At 63.4% G+C, this 11993-nt stretch overlaps 2 non-coding genes across 2 annotated transcripts; both read left to right on the top strand.

Moving 5' to 3' along the window:
- The first annotated feature begins 234 nt into the window (after positions 1–234).
- LOC131867745 (5S ribosomal RNA) lies at positions 235–353 on the top strand. Its single transcript, XR_009366277.1, has one exon. It is a non-coding gene; the product is annotated as a 5S ribosomal RNA (ribosomal RNA).
- A 7817-nt stretch (positions 354–8170) lies between these two features.
- Positions 8171–8289, top strand: LOC131867780 (5S ribosomal RNA). Its single transcript, XR_009366312.1, has one exon. It is a non-coding gene; the product is annotated as a 5S ribosomal RNA (ribosomal RNA).
- The last annotated feature ends 3704 nt before the right edge of the window (positions 8290–11993 follow it).

Here is an 11993-nt window from a genome sequence, read left to right on the forward strand (position 1 = left end):
GTTGCAGACGGGACACTGCACGCACACGACGCCCCCTCCAGGTGCACGCACGTAGGCCGGGCCGGGTGCACACCCGACGCCCTAGCAAGGTGCGCGCACCCGGGCAGGGCTCACACTTGGCGAACGGGGCGCACTTCGCGAGGGAGGGTGTGCACCTCGACGGGGGTGGGTGGCCGGGGTGGATTCGCACGTGGGTCGCGGTTTGCTAAGTACACACTGCGACAAGCTCATAACGGGTGCGATCATACCAGCATTAGTGCACCGGATCCCATCAGAACTCCGCAGTTAAGCGCGCTTGGGCCGGAGTAGTACTGGGATGGGTGACCTCCCGGGAAGTCCCGGTGTTGCACCCTTTTTTAGTTTTTCGCCGGGCGTCGCAATGCTATTTGAATAAACCTTTTGCCCGTTTGCGTTCTCGTCGGGGCCGGGCCGGGCCGGGGTGCGCTGCCCGCACTACCGCGCGCGCGGGGGCGACACCGAGCGCGCACCCGAGGCACCCCGAGCACACAGGCCACGGTGCAACCCGGGCGTTGTGCGCGCACCCCGGTGCGCCCGAGGTGCTGCGCGCGCACCCAGGTGAAATCGGTGTGCACCTCGGCCAGTGCGCGCTCGGTCGAGTCGCGCACGTTGGCCAAGGTGCACGGTGATGTTTCTTACTCTAAGGTTCCGCACCAGACGCCCGGGACAGGTGAGCGAAGCTGGGCGGGGCCGGGTGCGCGGCCGGGGCAGGTGCACGCAGCTGGAGAGAGCTTTGGAGCACACTTCGGAGCGCACCAATGATGCGCTCCATTCAAAAGTTTCCTGAAAAGGCAAAAAAAGTTGAGATTATAGAATTTCCCACTTGAGAGATTGTAAAAAAAAAAAATTTAAAATGAAGGAAACGCGGGTGCCAAGGTGTGCGCAGCCCAGCCAAGGTGTGCGCACCAAGGCGCCCACCCTGGCGAAGGTGCACGCAAGGTGCGCACCCGAGGCAAACCGGACAATTAACCCAACTTTCGACTTCGCGCGCACCTTGGAGCGCACTTCGGAGCGCTCCTTGGTGCGCACCAATCTTGGGCACCTCGGAGTGCACCATGGCGCCCACCAAGGTGCGCACCCGGGGCAAACCGAGCTCCGACTTCGTGCGCACCTTGGAGCGCACGAAAGGTGCGCACCATGGCGCCCACCAAGGTGCGCAGCCCAGCCAAGGCGTGCGCATCAAGGTGCGCACCCTGGCGAAGGTGCGCACCCGGGGCAAACCGAGCTCCGACTTCGTGCGCACCTTGGAGCGCACAAAAGGTGCGCAACCCAGCCAAGGTGTGCGCACCCCGGTCAAACCGAGCTCCGAATCGTGCGCACCAGAGGTGCACGCCATCGTGCGCACCTTGGAGCACACTTCGGAGCCCTCCTTGGTGCGCGCCGATGTTGCGCACCTCGGAGCGCACCCGGGGAAAACAATGCAATTAACCCGACTTTCGACTTCGTGGGCACCTCGGAGCGCTCTCGGGTTCGCACCTCGGAGCACACCGAGGTGCGCACCTTTGATGCGCTGCCTTCACCAATTTCCAGAAAAGGCAAGAAAACATTGAGAAGGTGTGCGCACCGAGGTGCCCACCCTGGCGAAGGTGCACGCGAGGTGCGCACCCGGGGCAAACCGGGCTCCGACTTCGTGCACGCCGCACCTTGGAGCACACTTCGGAGCGCTCCTTGGTGCGCACCAGGGCGCGCAACCCAGCCGAGGTGCCCACCCCGGCGAAGGTGCACGCGAGGTGCGCACCCGGGGCAAACCGGGCTCCGACTTCGTGCACGCCATGGTGCCCACCGCGGCGAAGGTGCACGCGAGGTGCGCACCCGGGGCAAACCGGGCTCCGACTTCGTGCACGCCGCACCTTGGAGCACACTTCGGAGCGCTCCTTGGTGCGCACCATGGTGCCCACCAGGGCGCGCAACCCCGCCGAAGGTGCACGCGAGGTGCGCACCCGGGGCAAACCGGGCTCCGACTTCGTGCACGCCGCACCTTGGAGCACACTTCGGAGCGCTCCTTGGTGCGCACCATGGTGCCCACCAGGGCGCGCAACCCCGCCGAAGGTGCACGCGAGGTGCGCACCCGGGGCAAACCGGGCTCCGACTTCGTGCACGCCATGGTGCGCACCGCGGCGAAGGTGCGCACCCGGGGCAAACCGGGCTCCGACTTCGTGCACGCCGCACCTTGGAGCACACTTCGGAGCGCTCCTTGGTGCGCACCAGGGCGCGCAACCCAGCCGAGGTGCCCACCCCGGCGAAGGTGCACGCGAGGTGCGTACCCGGGGCAAACCGGGCTCCGACTTCGTGCACGCCGCACCTTGGAGCACACTTCGGAGCGCTCCTTGGTGCGCACCATGGTGCCCACCAGGCCGCGCAACCCAGCCAAGGTGTGCGCACCAAGGTGCACGCGAGGTGCGCACCCGGGGCAAACCGGGGTCCGACTTCGTGCACGCCGCACCTTGGAGCACACATCGGGGCGCTCCCGGGTTCGCACCGGCGTTGCGCACCGTGGTGGGCACCTCGGAGCACACCAAGGTGGGCAGCGAGGTGCGCACCTTTGATGCGATGCCTTCACTAATTTCCATAAAAGGCAAAAAAAAAACGAGATTTTAAAATTTCCGTTTTGAAAGATAGTGAGAAAAAGGGAATGCTGGTGCCATCTTGAGCCCGCCCTGGTGCGCAGCCCAGCCAAGGTGTGCGCACCAAGGTGCCCACCCTGGCGAAGGTGCGCGCCCGGGCAATTAATCCAACTTCCAACTTCGCGCGCGCCAGGGTGGGAGCGCACCCAACAACCGGGCCTGGGAAGAGCCAATGCGAGAAACCCCACCAAACGCTCTGACAAAAAAAGAGGGGGCGCTCCAGTAACCCCGCTTCGGAGCGCACCCTGGGCAAACCCAGCCAAGGTGCCCACCCCGGCCAAGGTGCAGGCGAGGTGCGCACCCGGGGCAAACCGGGCTCCGACAACGTGCACGCCGCACCTTGGAGCACACTTCGTAGCGCTCCCGGGTGCGCACCTCAGAGCACACCAAGGTGGGCAGCGAGGTGCGCACCTTTGATGCGCTGCCTTCACTAATTTCCAGAAAAGGCAAAAAAAAAAGGAGATTTTAAAATTTCCGTTTTGAAAGATAGTGAAAAAAACGGAACGCGCGTGCCATCTTGAGCCCGCCCTGGTGCGCAGCCCAGGTAAGGTGCCCACCCTGGCAAAGGTGCGCACCCGGGCAATTAACCCTACTTCCGACTTCGTGCGCGCCAGGGTGGCAACCGGGCCTCGGAAGAGCCAATGCGAGAAACCCCACCAAACGCTCCGACAAAAAAAGAGGCGGCGCTCCAATAACCCCGCTTCGGAGCGCAGCCGGGGCAAACCCAGCCAAGGTGCCCACCCCGACGAAGGTGCACGCGAGGTGCGCACCCGGGGCAAACCGGGCTCCGACAACGTGCACGCAGCACCTTGGAGCACACTTCGAAGCACTCCCGGGTGCCCACCGGCGTTGCGCACCGTGGTGGGCAGCGAGGTGCGCACCTTTGATGCGCTGCCTTCACTAATTTCCAGAAAAAGGCAAAAAAAAATGAGATTTTAAAATTTCCGTTTTGAAAGATAGTGAAAAAAAAGGAACGCGGGTGCCATCTTGAGCCCGCCCTGGTGCGCAGCCCAGGCAAGGCATGCGCACCAAGGTGCCCACCCGAGGTGCACACCCGGGGCAAACCGGGCTCCGACTTCGTGCAGGCCGCACCTTGGAGCACACTTCGGAGCGCTCCTTGGTGCGCACCATGGTGCCCACCAGGGCGCGCAACCCAGCCAAGGTCTGCACACCAAGGTGCCCACCCCGGCGAAGGTGCACGCGAGGTGCGCACCCGGGGCAAACCGGGCTCCGACTTCGTGCACGCCATGGTGCCCACCGCGGCGAAGGTGCACGCGAGGTGCGCACCCGGGGCAAACCGGGCTCCGACTTCGTGCACGCCGCACCTTGGAGCACACTTCGGAGCGCTCCTTGGTGCGCACCATGGTGCCCACCAGGGCGCGCAACCCAGCCAAGGTGTGCGCACCAAGGTGCACGCGAGGTGCGCACCCGGGGCAAACCGGGGTCCGACTTCGTGCACGCCGCACCTTGGAGCACACATCGGAGCGCTCCCAGGTTCGCACCAGCGTTGCGCACCTTTGATGCGCTGCCTTCACTAATTTCCAGAAAAGGCAAAAAAAAACGAGATTTTAAAATTTCCGTTCTGAAAGATAGTGAAAAAAACGGAACGCGGGTGCCATCTTGAGCCCTTCCTGGTGCGCAGCCCAGGCAAGTTGTGCGCACCAAGGTGCCCACCCTGGCGGAGGTGCGCGCCCGGGGCAATCCGGGCTCCGACTTCGTGCACTGCATGGTGCCCACCAAGGCGCGCAACCCAGCCAAGGTGCCCACCGCAGCGAAGGTGCACGCGAGGTGCGCACCCGAGGTGCACACCCGGGGCAAACCGGGCTCCGACTTCGTGCACGCCGCACCTTGGAGCACACTTCAGAGCGCTCCTTGGTGCGCACCAGGGCGCGCAACCCAGCCGAGGTGCCCACCCCGGCGAAGGTGCACGCGAGGTGCGCACCCGGGGCAAACCGGGCTCCGACTTCGTGCACGCCATGGTGCCCACCGCGGCGAAGGTGCGCACCCGGGGCAAACCGGGCTCCGACTTCGTGCACGCCGCACCTTGGAGCACACTTCGGAGCGCTCCTTGGTGCGCACCATGGTGCCCACCAGGCCGCGCAACCCAGCCAAGGTGTGCGCACCAAGGTGCACGCGAGGTGCGCACCCGGGGCAAACCGGGGTCCGACTTCGTGCACGCCGCACCTTGGAGCACACATCGGGGCGCTCCCGGGTTCGCACCGGCGTTGCGCACCGTGGTGGGCACCTCGGAGCACACCAAGGTGGGCAGCGAGGTGCGCACCTTTGATGCGATGCCTTCACTAATTTCCATAAAAGGCAAAAAAAAAACGAGATTTTAAAATTTCCGTTTTGAAAGATAGTGAGAAAAAGGGAATGCTGGTGCCATCTTGAGCCCGCCCTGGTGCGCAGCCCAGCCAAGGTTTGCGCACCAAGGTGCCCACCCTGGCGAAGGTGCGCGCCCGGGCAATTAACCCAACTTCCAACTTCGCGCGCGCCAGGGTGGGAGCGCACCCAACAACCGGGCCTGGGAAGAGCCAATGCGAGAAACCCCACCAAACTCTCTGACAAAAAAAGAGGGGGCGCTCCAGTAACCCCGCTTCGGAGCGCACCCTGGGCAAACCCAGCCAAGGTGCCCACCCCGGCCAAGGTGCAGGCGAGGTGCGCACCCGGGGCAAACCGGGCTCCGACAACGTGCACGCCGCACCTTGGAGCACACTTCGTAGCGCTCCCGGGTGCGCACCTCAGAGCACACCAAGGTGGGCAGCGAGGTGCGCACCTTTGATGCGCTGCCTTCACTAATTTCCAGAAAAGGCAAAAAAAAAAGGAGATTTTAAAATTTCCGTTTTGAAAGATAGTGAAAAAAACGGAACGCGCGTGCCATCTTGAGCCCGCCCTGGTGCGCAGCCCAGGTAAGGTGCCACCCTGGCAAAGGTGCGCACCCGGGCAATTAACCCTACTTCCGACTTCGTGCGCGCCAGGGTGGCAACCGGGCCTCGGAAGAGCCAATGCGAGAAACCCCACCAAACGCTCCGACAAAAAAAGAGGCGGCGCTCCAATAACCCCGCTTCGGAGCGCAGCCGGGGCAAACCAAGCCAAGGTGCCCACCCCGACGAAGGTGCACGCGAGGTGCGCACCCGGGGCAAACCGGGCTCCGACAACGTGCACGCAGCACCTTGGAGCACACTTCGAAGCACTCCCGGGTGCCCACCGGCGTTGCGCACCGTGGTGGGCAGCGAGGTGCGCACCTTTGATGCGCTGCCTTCACTAATTTCCAGAAAAAGGCAAAAAAAAATGAGATTTTAAAATTTCCGTTTTGAAAGATAGTGAAAAAAAAGGAACGCGGGTGCCATCTTGAGCCCGCCCTGGTGCGCAGCCCAGGCAAGGCATGCGCACCAAGGTGCCCACCCGAGGTGCACACCCGGGGCAAACCGGGCTCCGACTTCGTGCAGGCCGCACCTTGGAGCACACTTCGGAGCGCTCCTTGGTGCGCACCATGGTGCCCACCAGGGCGCACCCGAGGCAAACCGGGCTCCGACTTCGTGCACGCCGCACCTTGGAGCACACATCGGAGCGCTCCCAGGTTCGCACCAGCGTTGCGCACCTTTGATGCGCTGCCTTCACTAATTTCCAGAAAAGGCAAAAAAAAACGATATTTTAAAATTTCCGTTCTGAAAGATAGTGAAAAAAACGGAACGCGGGTGCCATCTTGAGCCCTTCCTGATGCGCAGCCCAGGCAAGTTGTGCGCACCAAGGTGCCCACCCTGGCGGAGGTGCGCGCCCGGGGCAAACCGGGCTCCGACTTCGTGCACTGCATGGTGCCCACCAAGGCGCGCAACCCAGCCAAGGTGCCCACCGCAGCGAAGGTGCACGCGAGGTGCGCACCCGAGGTGCACACCCGGGGCAAACCGGGCTCCGACTTCGTGCACGCCGCACCTTGGAGCACACTTCAGAGCGCTCCTTGGTACGCACCAGGGCGCGCAACCCAGCCAAGGTGCTCACCCCGGCGAAGGTGCACGCGAGGTGCGCACCCGGGGCAAACCGGGCTCGGACTTCGTGCACGCCGCACCTTGGAGCACACATCGGAGCGCTCCCGGGTTCGCACCAGCATTGCGCACCTTTGATGCGCTGCCTTCACTAATTTCCAGAAAAGGCAAAAAAAAGAAAAAAATGAGATTTTAAAATTTCCGTTTTGAAAGATAGTGAAAAAAACGGAACGCGGGTGCCATCTTGAGCCCGCCCTGGTGTGCAGCCCAGGCAAGTTGTGCGCACCAAGGCACCCACCCTGGCCAAGGTGGGTCACGGGGTGGGTCCTAGGGTGGGTAACGGGGTGGGTACTAAGGTGCGTGCCAAGGTGGGTCATAGGGTGGGTGCCAAGGTGGGCACCAGGGTGGGTGTGCACCAACCCTAGCCAGGGTAGGTCACGGGGTGGTTGTCGGGGTGGGCGTCAAGGAGCCAAGGTGGGTGGCAAGTAGCCAAGTTGCGTGCCAAGGTGGGTGTCGGGGTGGGTGCCAAGGATCCAAGGTGGGTGCCAAGGAACCAAGGTGGGTGTCTGGGTGGGTGCCGAGGTGGGAGCCAGGGTGGGTCCCAAGGTGAGTGCAAAGGTGGGTGCCAGGGTCAAGGTGAGTGCCAATGTGGGTTCCAAGGTGCCAGGGTCAGGGTGAGTGCCAATGTGGGTTCAAAGGTGCTAAGTTGGGTGCGAGGTTGGGTGCGAGGGTGGGTGGGTGCCAAGGTGTGCTAGGTGGAAGCCCGGGTGGGTCGGCATCCCATGGGTGTCGAGTTGGGTGCCTGATGGGTGCTTCTTGTCAAGTTTTAGTCGTCGGGACTCATTTCGAGCCTTAGAGGTCGTTTCTTGTCCGGTTGCCCTGTCTTCGACCTGGGAACCCAATTTTGGTCCTCGGGTCCCATTTTTTTTTGTCTCGCATCCCACTTTTGGCCTGTGGCCTTTTCGGGGTCGATTCTCGTTTTGGGCATCAGAGCATGTTTCTTCTCCTAAAACCCAATATTTGTTTATTAAGTCTCGGAACACATTTTTGTTCTCGTGGACCCATCATGGGTCTTGGAACGCATTTGTGGTCCTTGGGTCCCATTTTGCATCCCGAAACTTGTGTTTTGGTGCTTGATCCCTATTTTGGGTGCCCACCTTGCACCAAGTGCGCACCCGGGGCAAACCGAGCGCCTTGGTGCACCGGGGCAAGATCGAGCGTGCACCCGAGGCGCCCCGAACATGCACCAAGGTGCACTCGGCCCACATGTGAGCGCAGGTCGTTGCGCCCGAGGTGGTGTGTGGGCACCGCGTTGCAGACGGGACACTGCACGCACACGACGCCCCCTACAGGTGCACGCACGTAGGCCGGGCCGGGTGCACACCCGACGCCCTAGCAAGGTGCGCGCACCCGGGCAGGGCTCACACTTGGCGAACGGGGCGCACTTCGCGAGGGAGGGTGTGCACCTCGACGGGGGTGGGTGGCCGGGGTGGATTCGCACGTGGGTCGCGGTTTGCTAAGTACACACTGCGACAAGCTCATAACGGGTGCGATCATACCAGCGTTAGTGCACCGGATCCCATCAGAACTCCGCAGTTAAGCGCGCTTGGGCCGGAGTAGTACTGGGATGGGTGACCTCCCGGGAAGTCCCGGTGTTGCACCCTTTTTTAGTTTTTCGCCGGGCATCGCAATGCTATTTGAATAAACCTTTTGCCCGTTTGCGTTCTCGTCGGGGCCGGGCCGGGCCGGGGTGCGCTGCCCGCACTACCGCGCGCGCGGGGGCGACACCGAGCGCGCACCCGAGGCGCCCCGAGCACACAGGCCACGGTGCAACCCGGGCGTTGTGCGCGCACCCCGGTGCGCCCGAGGTGCTGCGCGCGCACCCAGGTGAAATCGGTGTGCACCTCGGCCAGTGCGCGCTCGGTCGAGTCGCGCACGTTGGCCAAGGTGCACGGTGATGTTTCTTACTCTAAGGTTCCGCACCAGACGCCCGGGACAGGTGAGCGAAGCTGGGCGGGGCCGGGTGCGCGGCCGGGGCAGGTGCACGCAGCTGGAGAGAGCTTTGGAGCACACTTCGGAGCGCACCAATGATGCGCTCCATTCAAAAGTTTCCTGAAAAGGCAAAAAAAGTTGAGATTATAGAATTTCCCACTTGAGAGATTGTAAAAAAAAAAAATTTAAAATGAAGGAAACGCGGGTGCCAAGGTGTGCGCAGCCCAGCCAAGGTGTGCGCACCAAGGCGCCCACCCTGGCGAAGGTGCACGCAAGGTGCGCACCCGAGGCAAACCGGACAATTAACCCAACTTTCGACTTCGCGCGCACCTTGGAGCGCACTTCGGAGCGCTCCTTGGTGCGCACCAATCTTGGGCACCTCGGAGTGCACCATGGCGCCCACCAAGGTGCGCACCCGGGGCAAACCGAGCTCCGACTTCGTGCGCACCTTGGAGCGCACGAAAGGTGCGCACCATGGCGCCCACCAAGGTGCGCAGCCCAGCCAAGGCGTGCGCATCAAGGTGCGCACCCTGGCGAAGGTGCGCACCCGGGGCAAACCGAGCTCCGACTTCGTGCGCACCTTGGAGCGCACAAAAGGTGCGCAACCCAGCCAAGGTGTGCGCACCCCGGTCAAACCGAGCTCCGAATCGTGCGCACCAGAGGTGCACGCCATCGTGCGCACCTTGGAGCACACTTCGGAGCCCTCCTTGGTGCGCGCCGATGTTGCGCACCTCGGAGCGCACCCGGGGAAAACAATGCAATTAACCCGACTTTCGACTTCGTGGGCACCTCGGAGCGCTCTCGGGTTCGCACCTCGGAGCACACCGAGGTGCGCACCTTTGATGCGCTGCCTTCACCAATTTCCAGAAAAGGCAAGAAAACATTGAGAAGGTGTGCGCACCGAGGTGCCCACCCTGGCGAAGGTGCACGCGAGGTGCGCACCCGGGGCAAACCGGGCTCCGACTTCGTGCACGCCGCACCTTGGAGCACACTTCGGAGCGCTCCTTGGTGCGCACCAGGGCGCGCAACCCAGCCGAGGTGCCCACCCCGGCGAAGGTGCACGCGAGGTGCGCACCCGGGGCAAACCGGGCTCCGACTTCGTGCACGCCATGGTGCCCACCGCGGCGAAGGTGCACGCGAGGTGCGCACCCGGGGCAAACCGGGCTCCGACTTCGTGCACGCCGCACCTTGGAGCACACTTCGGAGCGCTCCTTGGTGCGCACCATGGTGCCCACCAGGGCGCGCAACCCCGCCGAAGGTGCACGCGAGGTGCGCACCCGGGGCAAACCGGGCTCCGACTTCGTGCACGCCGCACCTTGGAGCACACTTCGGAGCGCTCCTTGGTGCGCACCATGGTGCCCACCAGGGCGCGCAACCCCGCCGAAGGTGCACGCGAGGTGCGCACCCGGGGCAAACCGGGCTCCGACTTCGTGCACGCCGCACCTTGGAGCACACTTCGGAGCGCTCCTTGGTGCGCACCAGGGCGCGCAACCCAGCCGAGGTGCCCACCCCGGCGAAGGTGCACGCGAGGTGCGTACCCGGGGCAAACCGGGCTCCGACTTCGTGCACGCCGCACCTTGGAGCACACTTCGGAGCGCTCCTTGGTGCGCACCATGGTGCCCACCAGGCCGCGCAACCCAGCCAAGGTGTGCGCACCAAGGTGCACGCGAGGTGCGCACCCGGGGCAAACCGGGGTCCGACTTCGTGCACGCCGCACCTTGGAGCACACATCGGGGCGCTCCCGGGTTCGCACCGGCGTTGCGCACCGTGGTGGGCACCTCGGAGCACACCAAGGTGGGCAGCGAGGTGCGCACCTTTGATGCGATGCCTTCACTAATTTCCATAAAAGGCAAAAAAAAAACGAGATTTTAAAATTTCCGTTTTGAAAGATAGTGAGAAAAAGGGAATGCTGGTGCCATCTTGAGCCCGCCCTGGTGCGCAGCCCAGCCAAGGTGTGCGCACCAAGGTGCCCACCCTGGCGAAGGTGCGCGCCCGGGCAATTAACCCAACTTCCAACTTCGCGCGCGCCAGGGTGGGAGCGCACCCAACAACCGGGCCTGGGAAGAGCCAATGCGAGAAACCCCACCAAACGCTCTGACAAAAAAAGAGGGGGCGCTCCAGTAACCCCGCTTCGGAGCGCACCCTGGGCAAACCCAGCCAAGGTGCCCACCCCGGCCAAGGTGCAGGCGAGGTGCGCACCCGGGGCAAACCGGGCTCCGACAACGTGCACGCCGCACCTTGGAGCACACTTCGTAGCGCTCCCGGGTGCGCACCTCAGAGCACACCAAGGTGGGCAGCGAGGTGCGCACCTTTGATGCGCTGCCTTCACTAATTTCCAGAAAAGGCAAAAAAAAAAGGAGATTTTAAAATTTCCGTTTTGAAAGATAGTGAAAAAAACGGAACGCGCGTGCCATCTTGAGCCCGCCCTGGTGCGCAGCCCAGGTAAGGTGCCCACCCTGGCAAAGGTGCGCACCCGGGCAATTAACCCTACTTCCGACTTCGTGCGCGCCAGGGTGGCAACCGGGCCTCGGAAGAGCCAATGCGAGAAACCCCACCAAACGCTCCGACAAAAAAAGAGGCGGCGCTCCAATAACCCCGCTTCGGAGCGCAGCCGGGGCAAACCCAGCCAAGGTGCCCACCCCGACGAAGGTGCACGCGAGGTGCGCACCCGGGGCAAACCGGGCTCCGACAACGTGCACGCAGCACCTTGGAGCACACTTCGAAGCACTCCCGGGTGCCCACCGGCGTTGCGCACCGTGGTGGGCAGCGAGGTGCGCACCTTTGATGCGCTGCCTTCACTAATTTCCAGAAAAAGGCAAAAAAAAATGAGATTTTAAAATTTCCGTTTTGAAAGATAGTGAAAAAAAAGGAACGCGGGTGCCATCTTGAGCCCGCCCTGGTGCGCAGCCCAGGCAAGGCATGCGCACCAAGGTGCCCACCCGAGGTGCACACCCGGGGCAAACCGGGCTCCGACTTCGTGCAGGCCGCACCTTGGAGCACACTTCGGAGCGCTCCTTGGTGCGCACCATGGTGCCCACCAGGGCGCGCAACCCAGCCAAGGTCTGCACACCAAGGTGCCCACCCCGGCGAAGGTGCACGCGAGGTGCGCACCCGGGGCAAACCGGGCTCCGACTTCGTGCACGCCATGGTGCCCACCGCGGCGAAGGTGCACGCGAGGTGCGCACCCGGGGCAAACCGGGCTCCGACTTCGTGCACGCCGCACCTTGGAGCACACTTCGGAGCGCTCCTTGGTGCGCACCATGGTGCCCACCAGGGCGCGCAACCCAGCCAAGGTGTGCGCACCAAGGTGCACGCGAGGTGCGCACCCGGGGCAAACCGGGGTCCGACTTCGTGCACGCCGCACCTTGGAGCACAC

This window comes from Cryptomeria japonica, unplaced genomic scaffold (assembly GCF_030272615.1).
Source record: "Cryptomeria japonica unplaced genomic scaffold, Sugi_1.0 HiC_scaffold_183, whole genome shotgun sequence".
Classification (NCBI taxonomy): domain Eukaryota; kingdom Viridiplantae; phylum Streptophyta; class Pinopsida; order Cupressales; family Cupressaceae; genus Cryptomeria; species Cryptomeria japonica.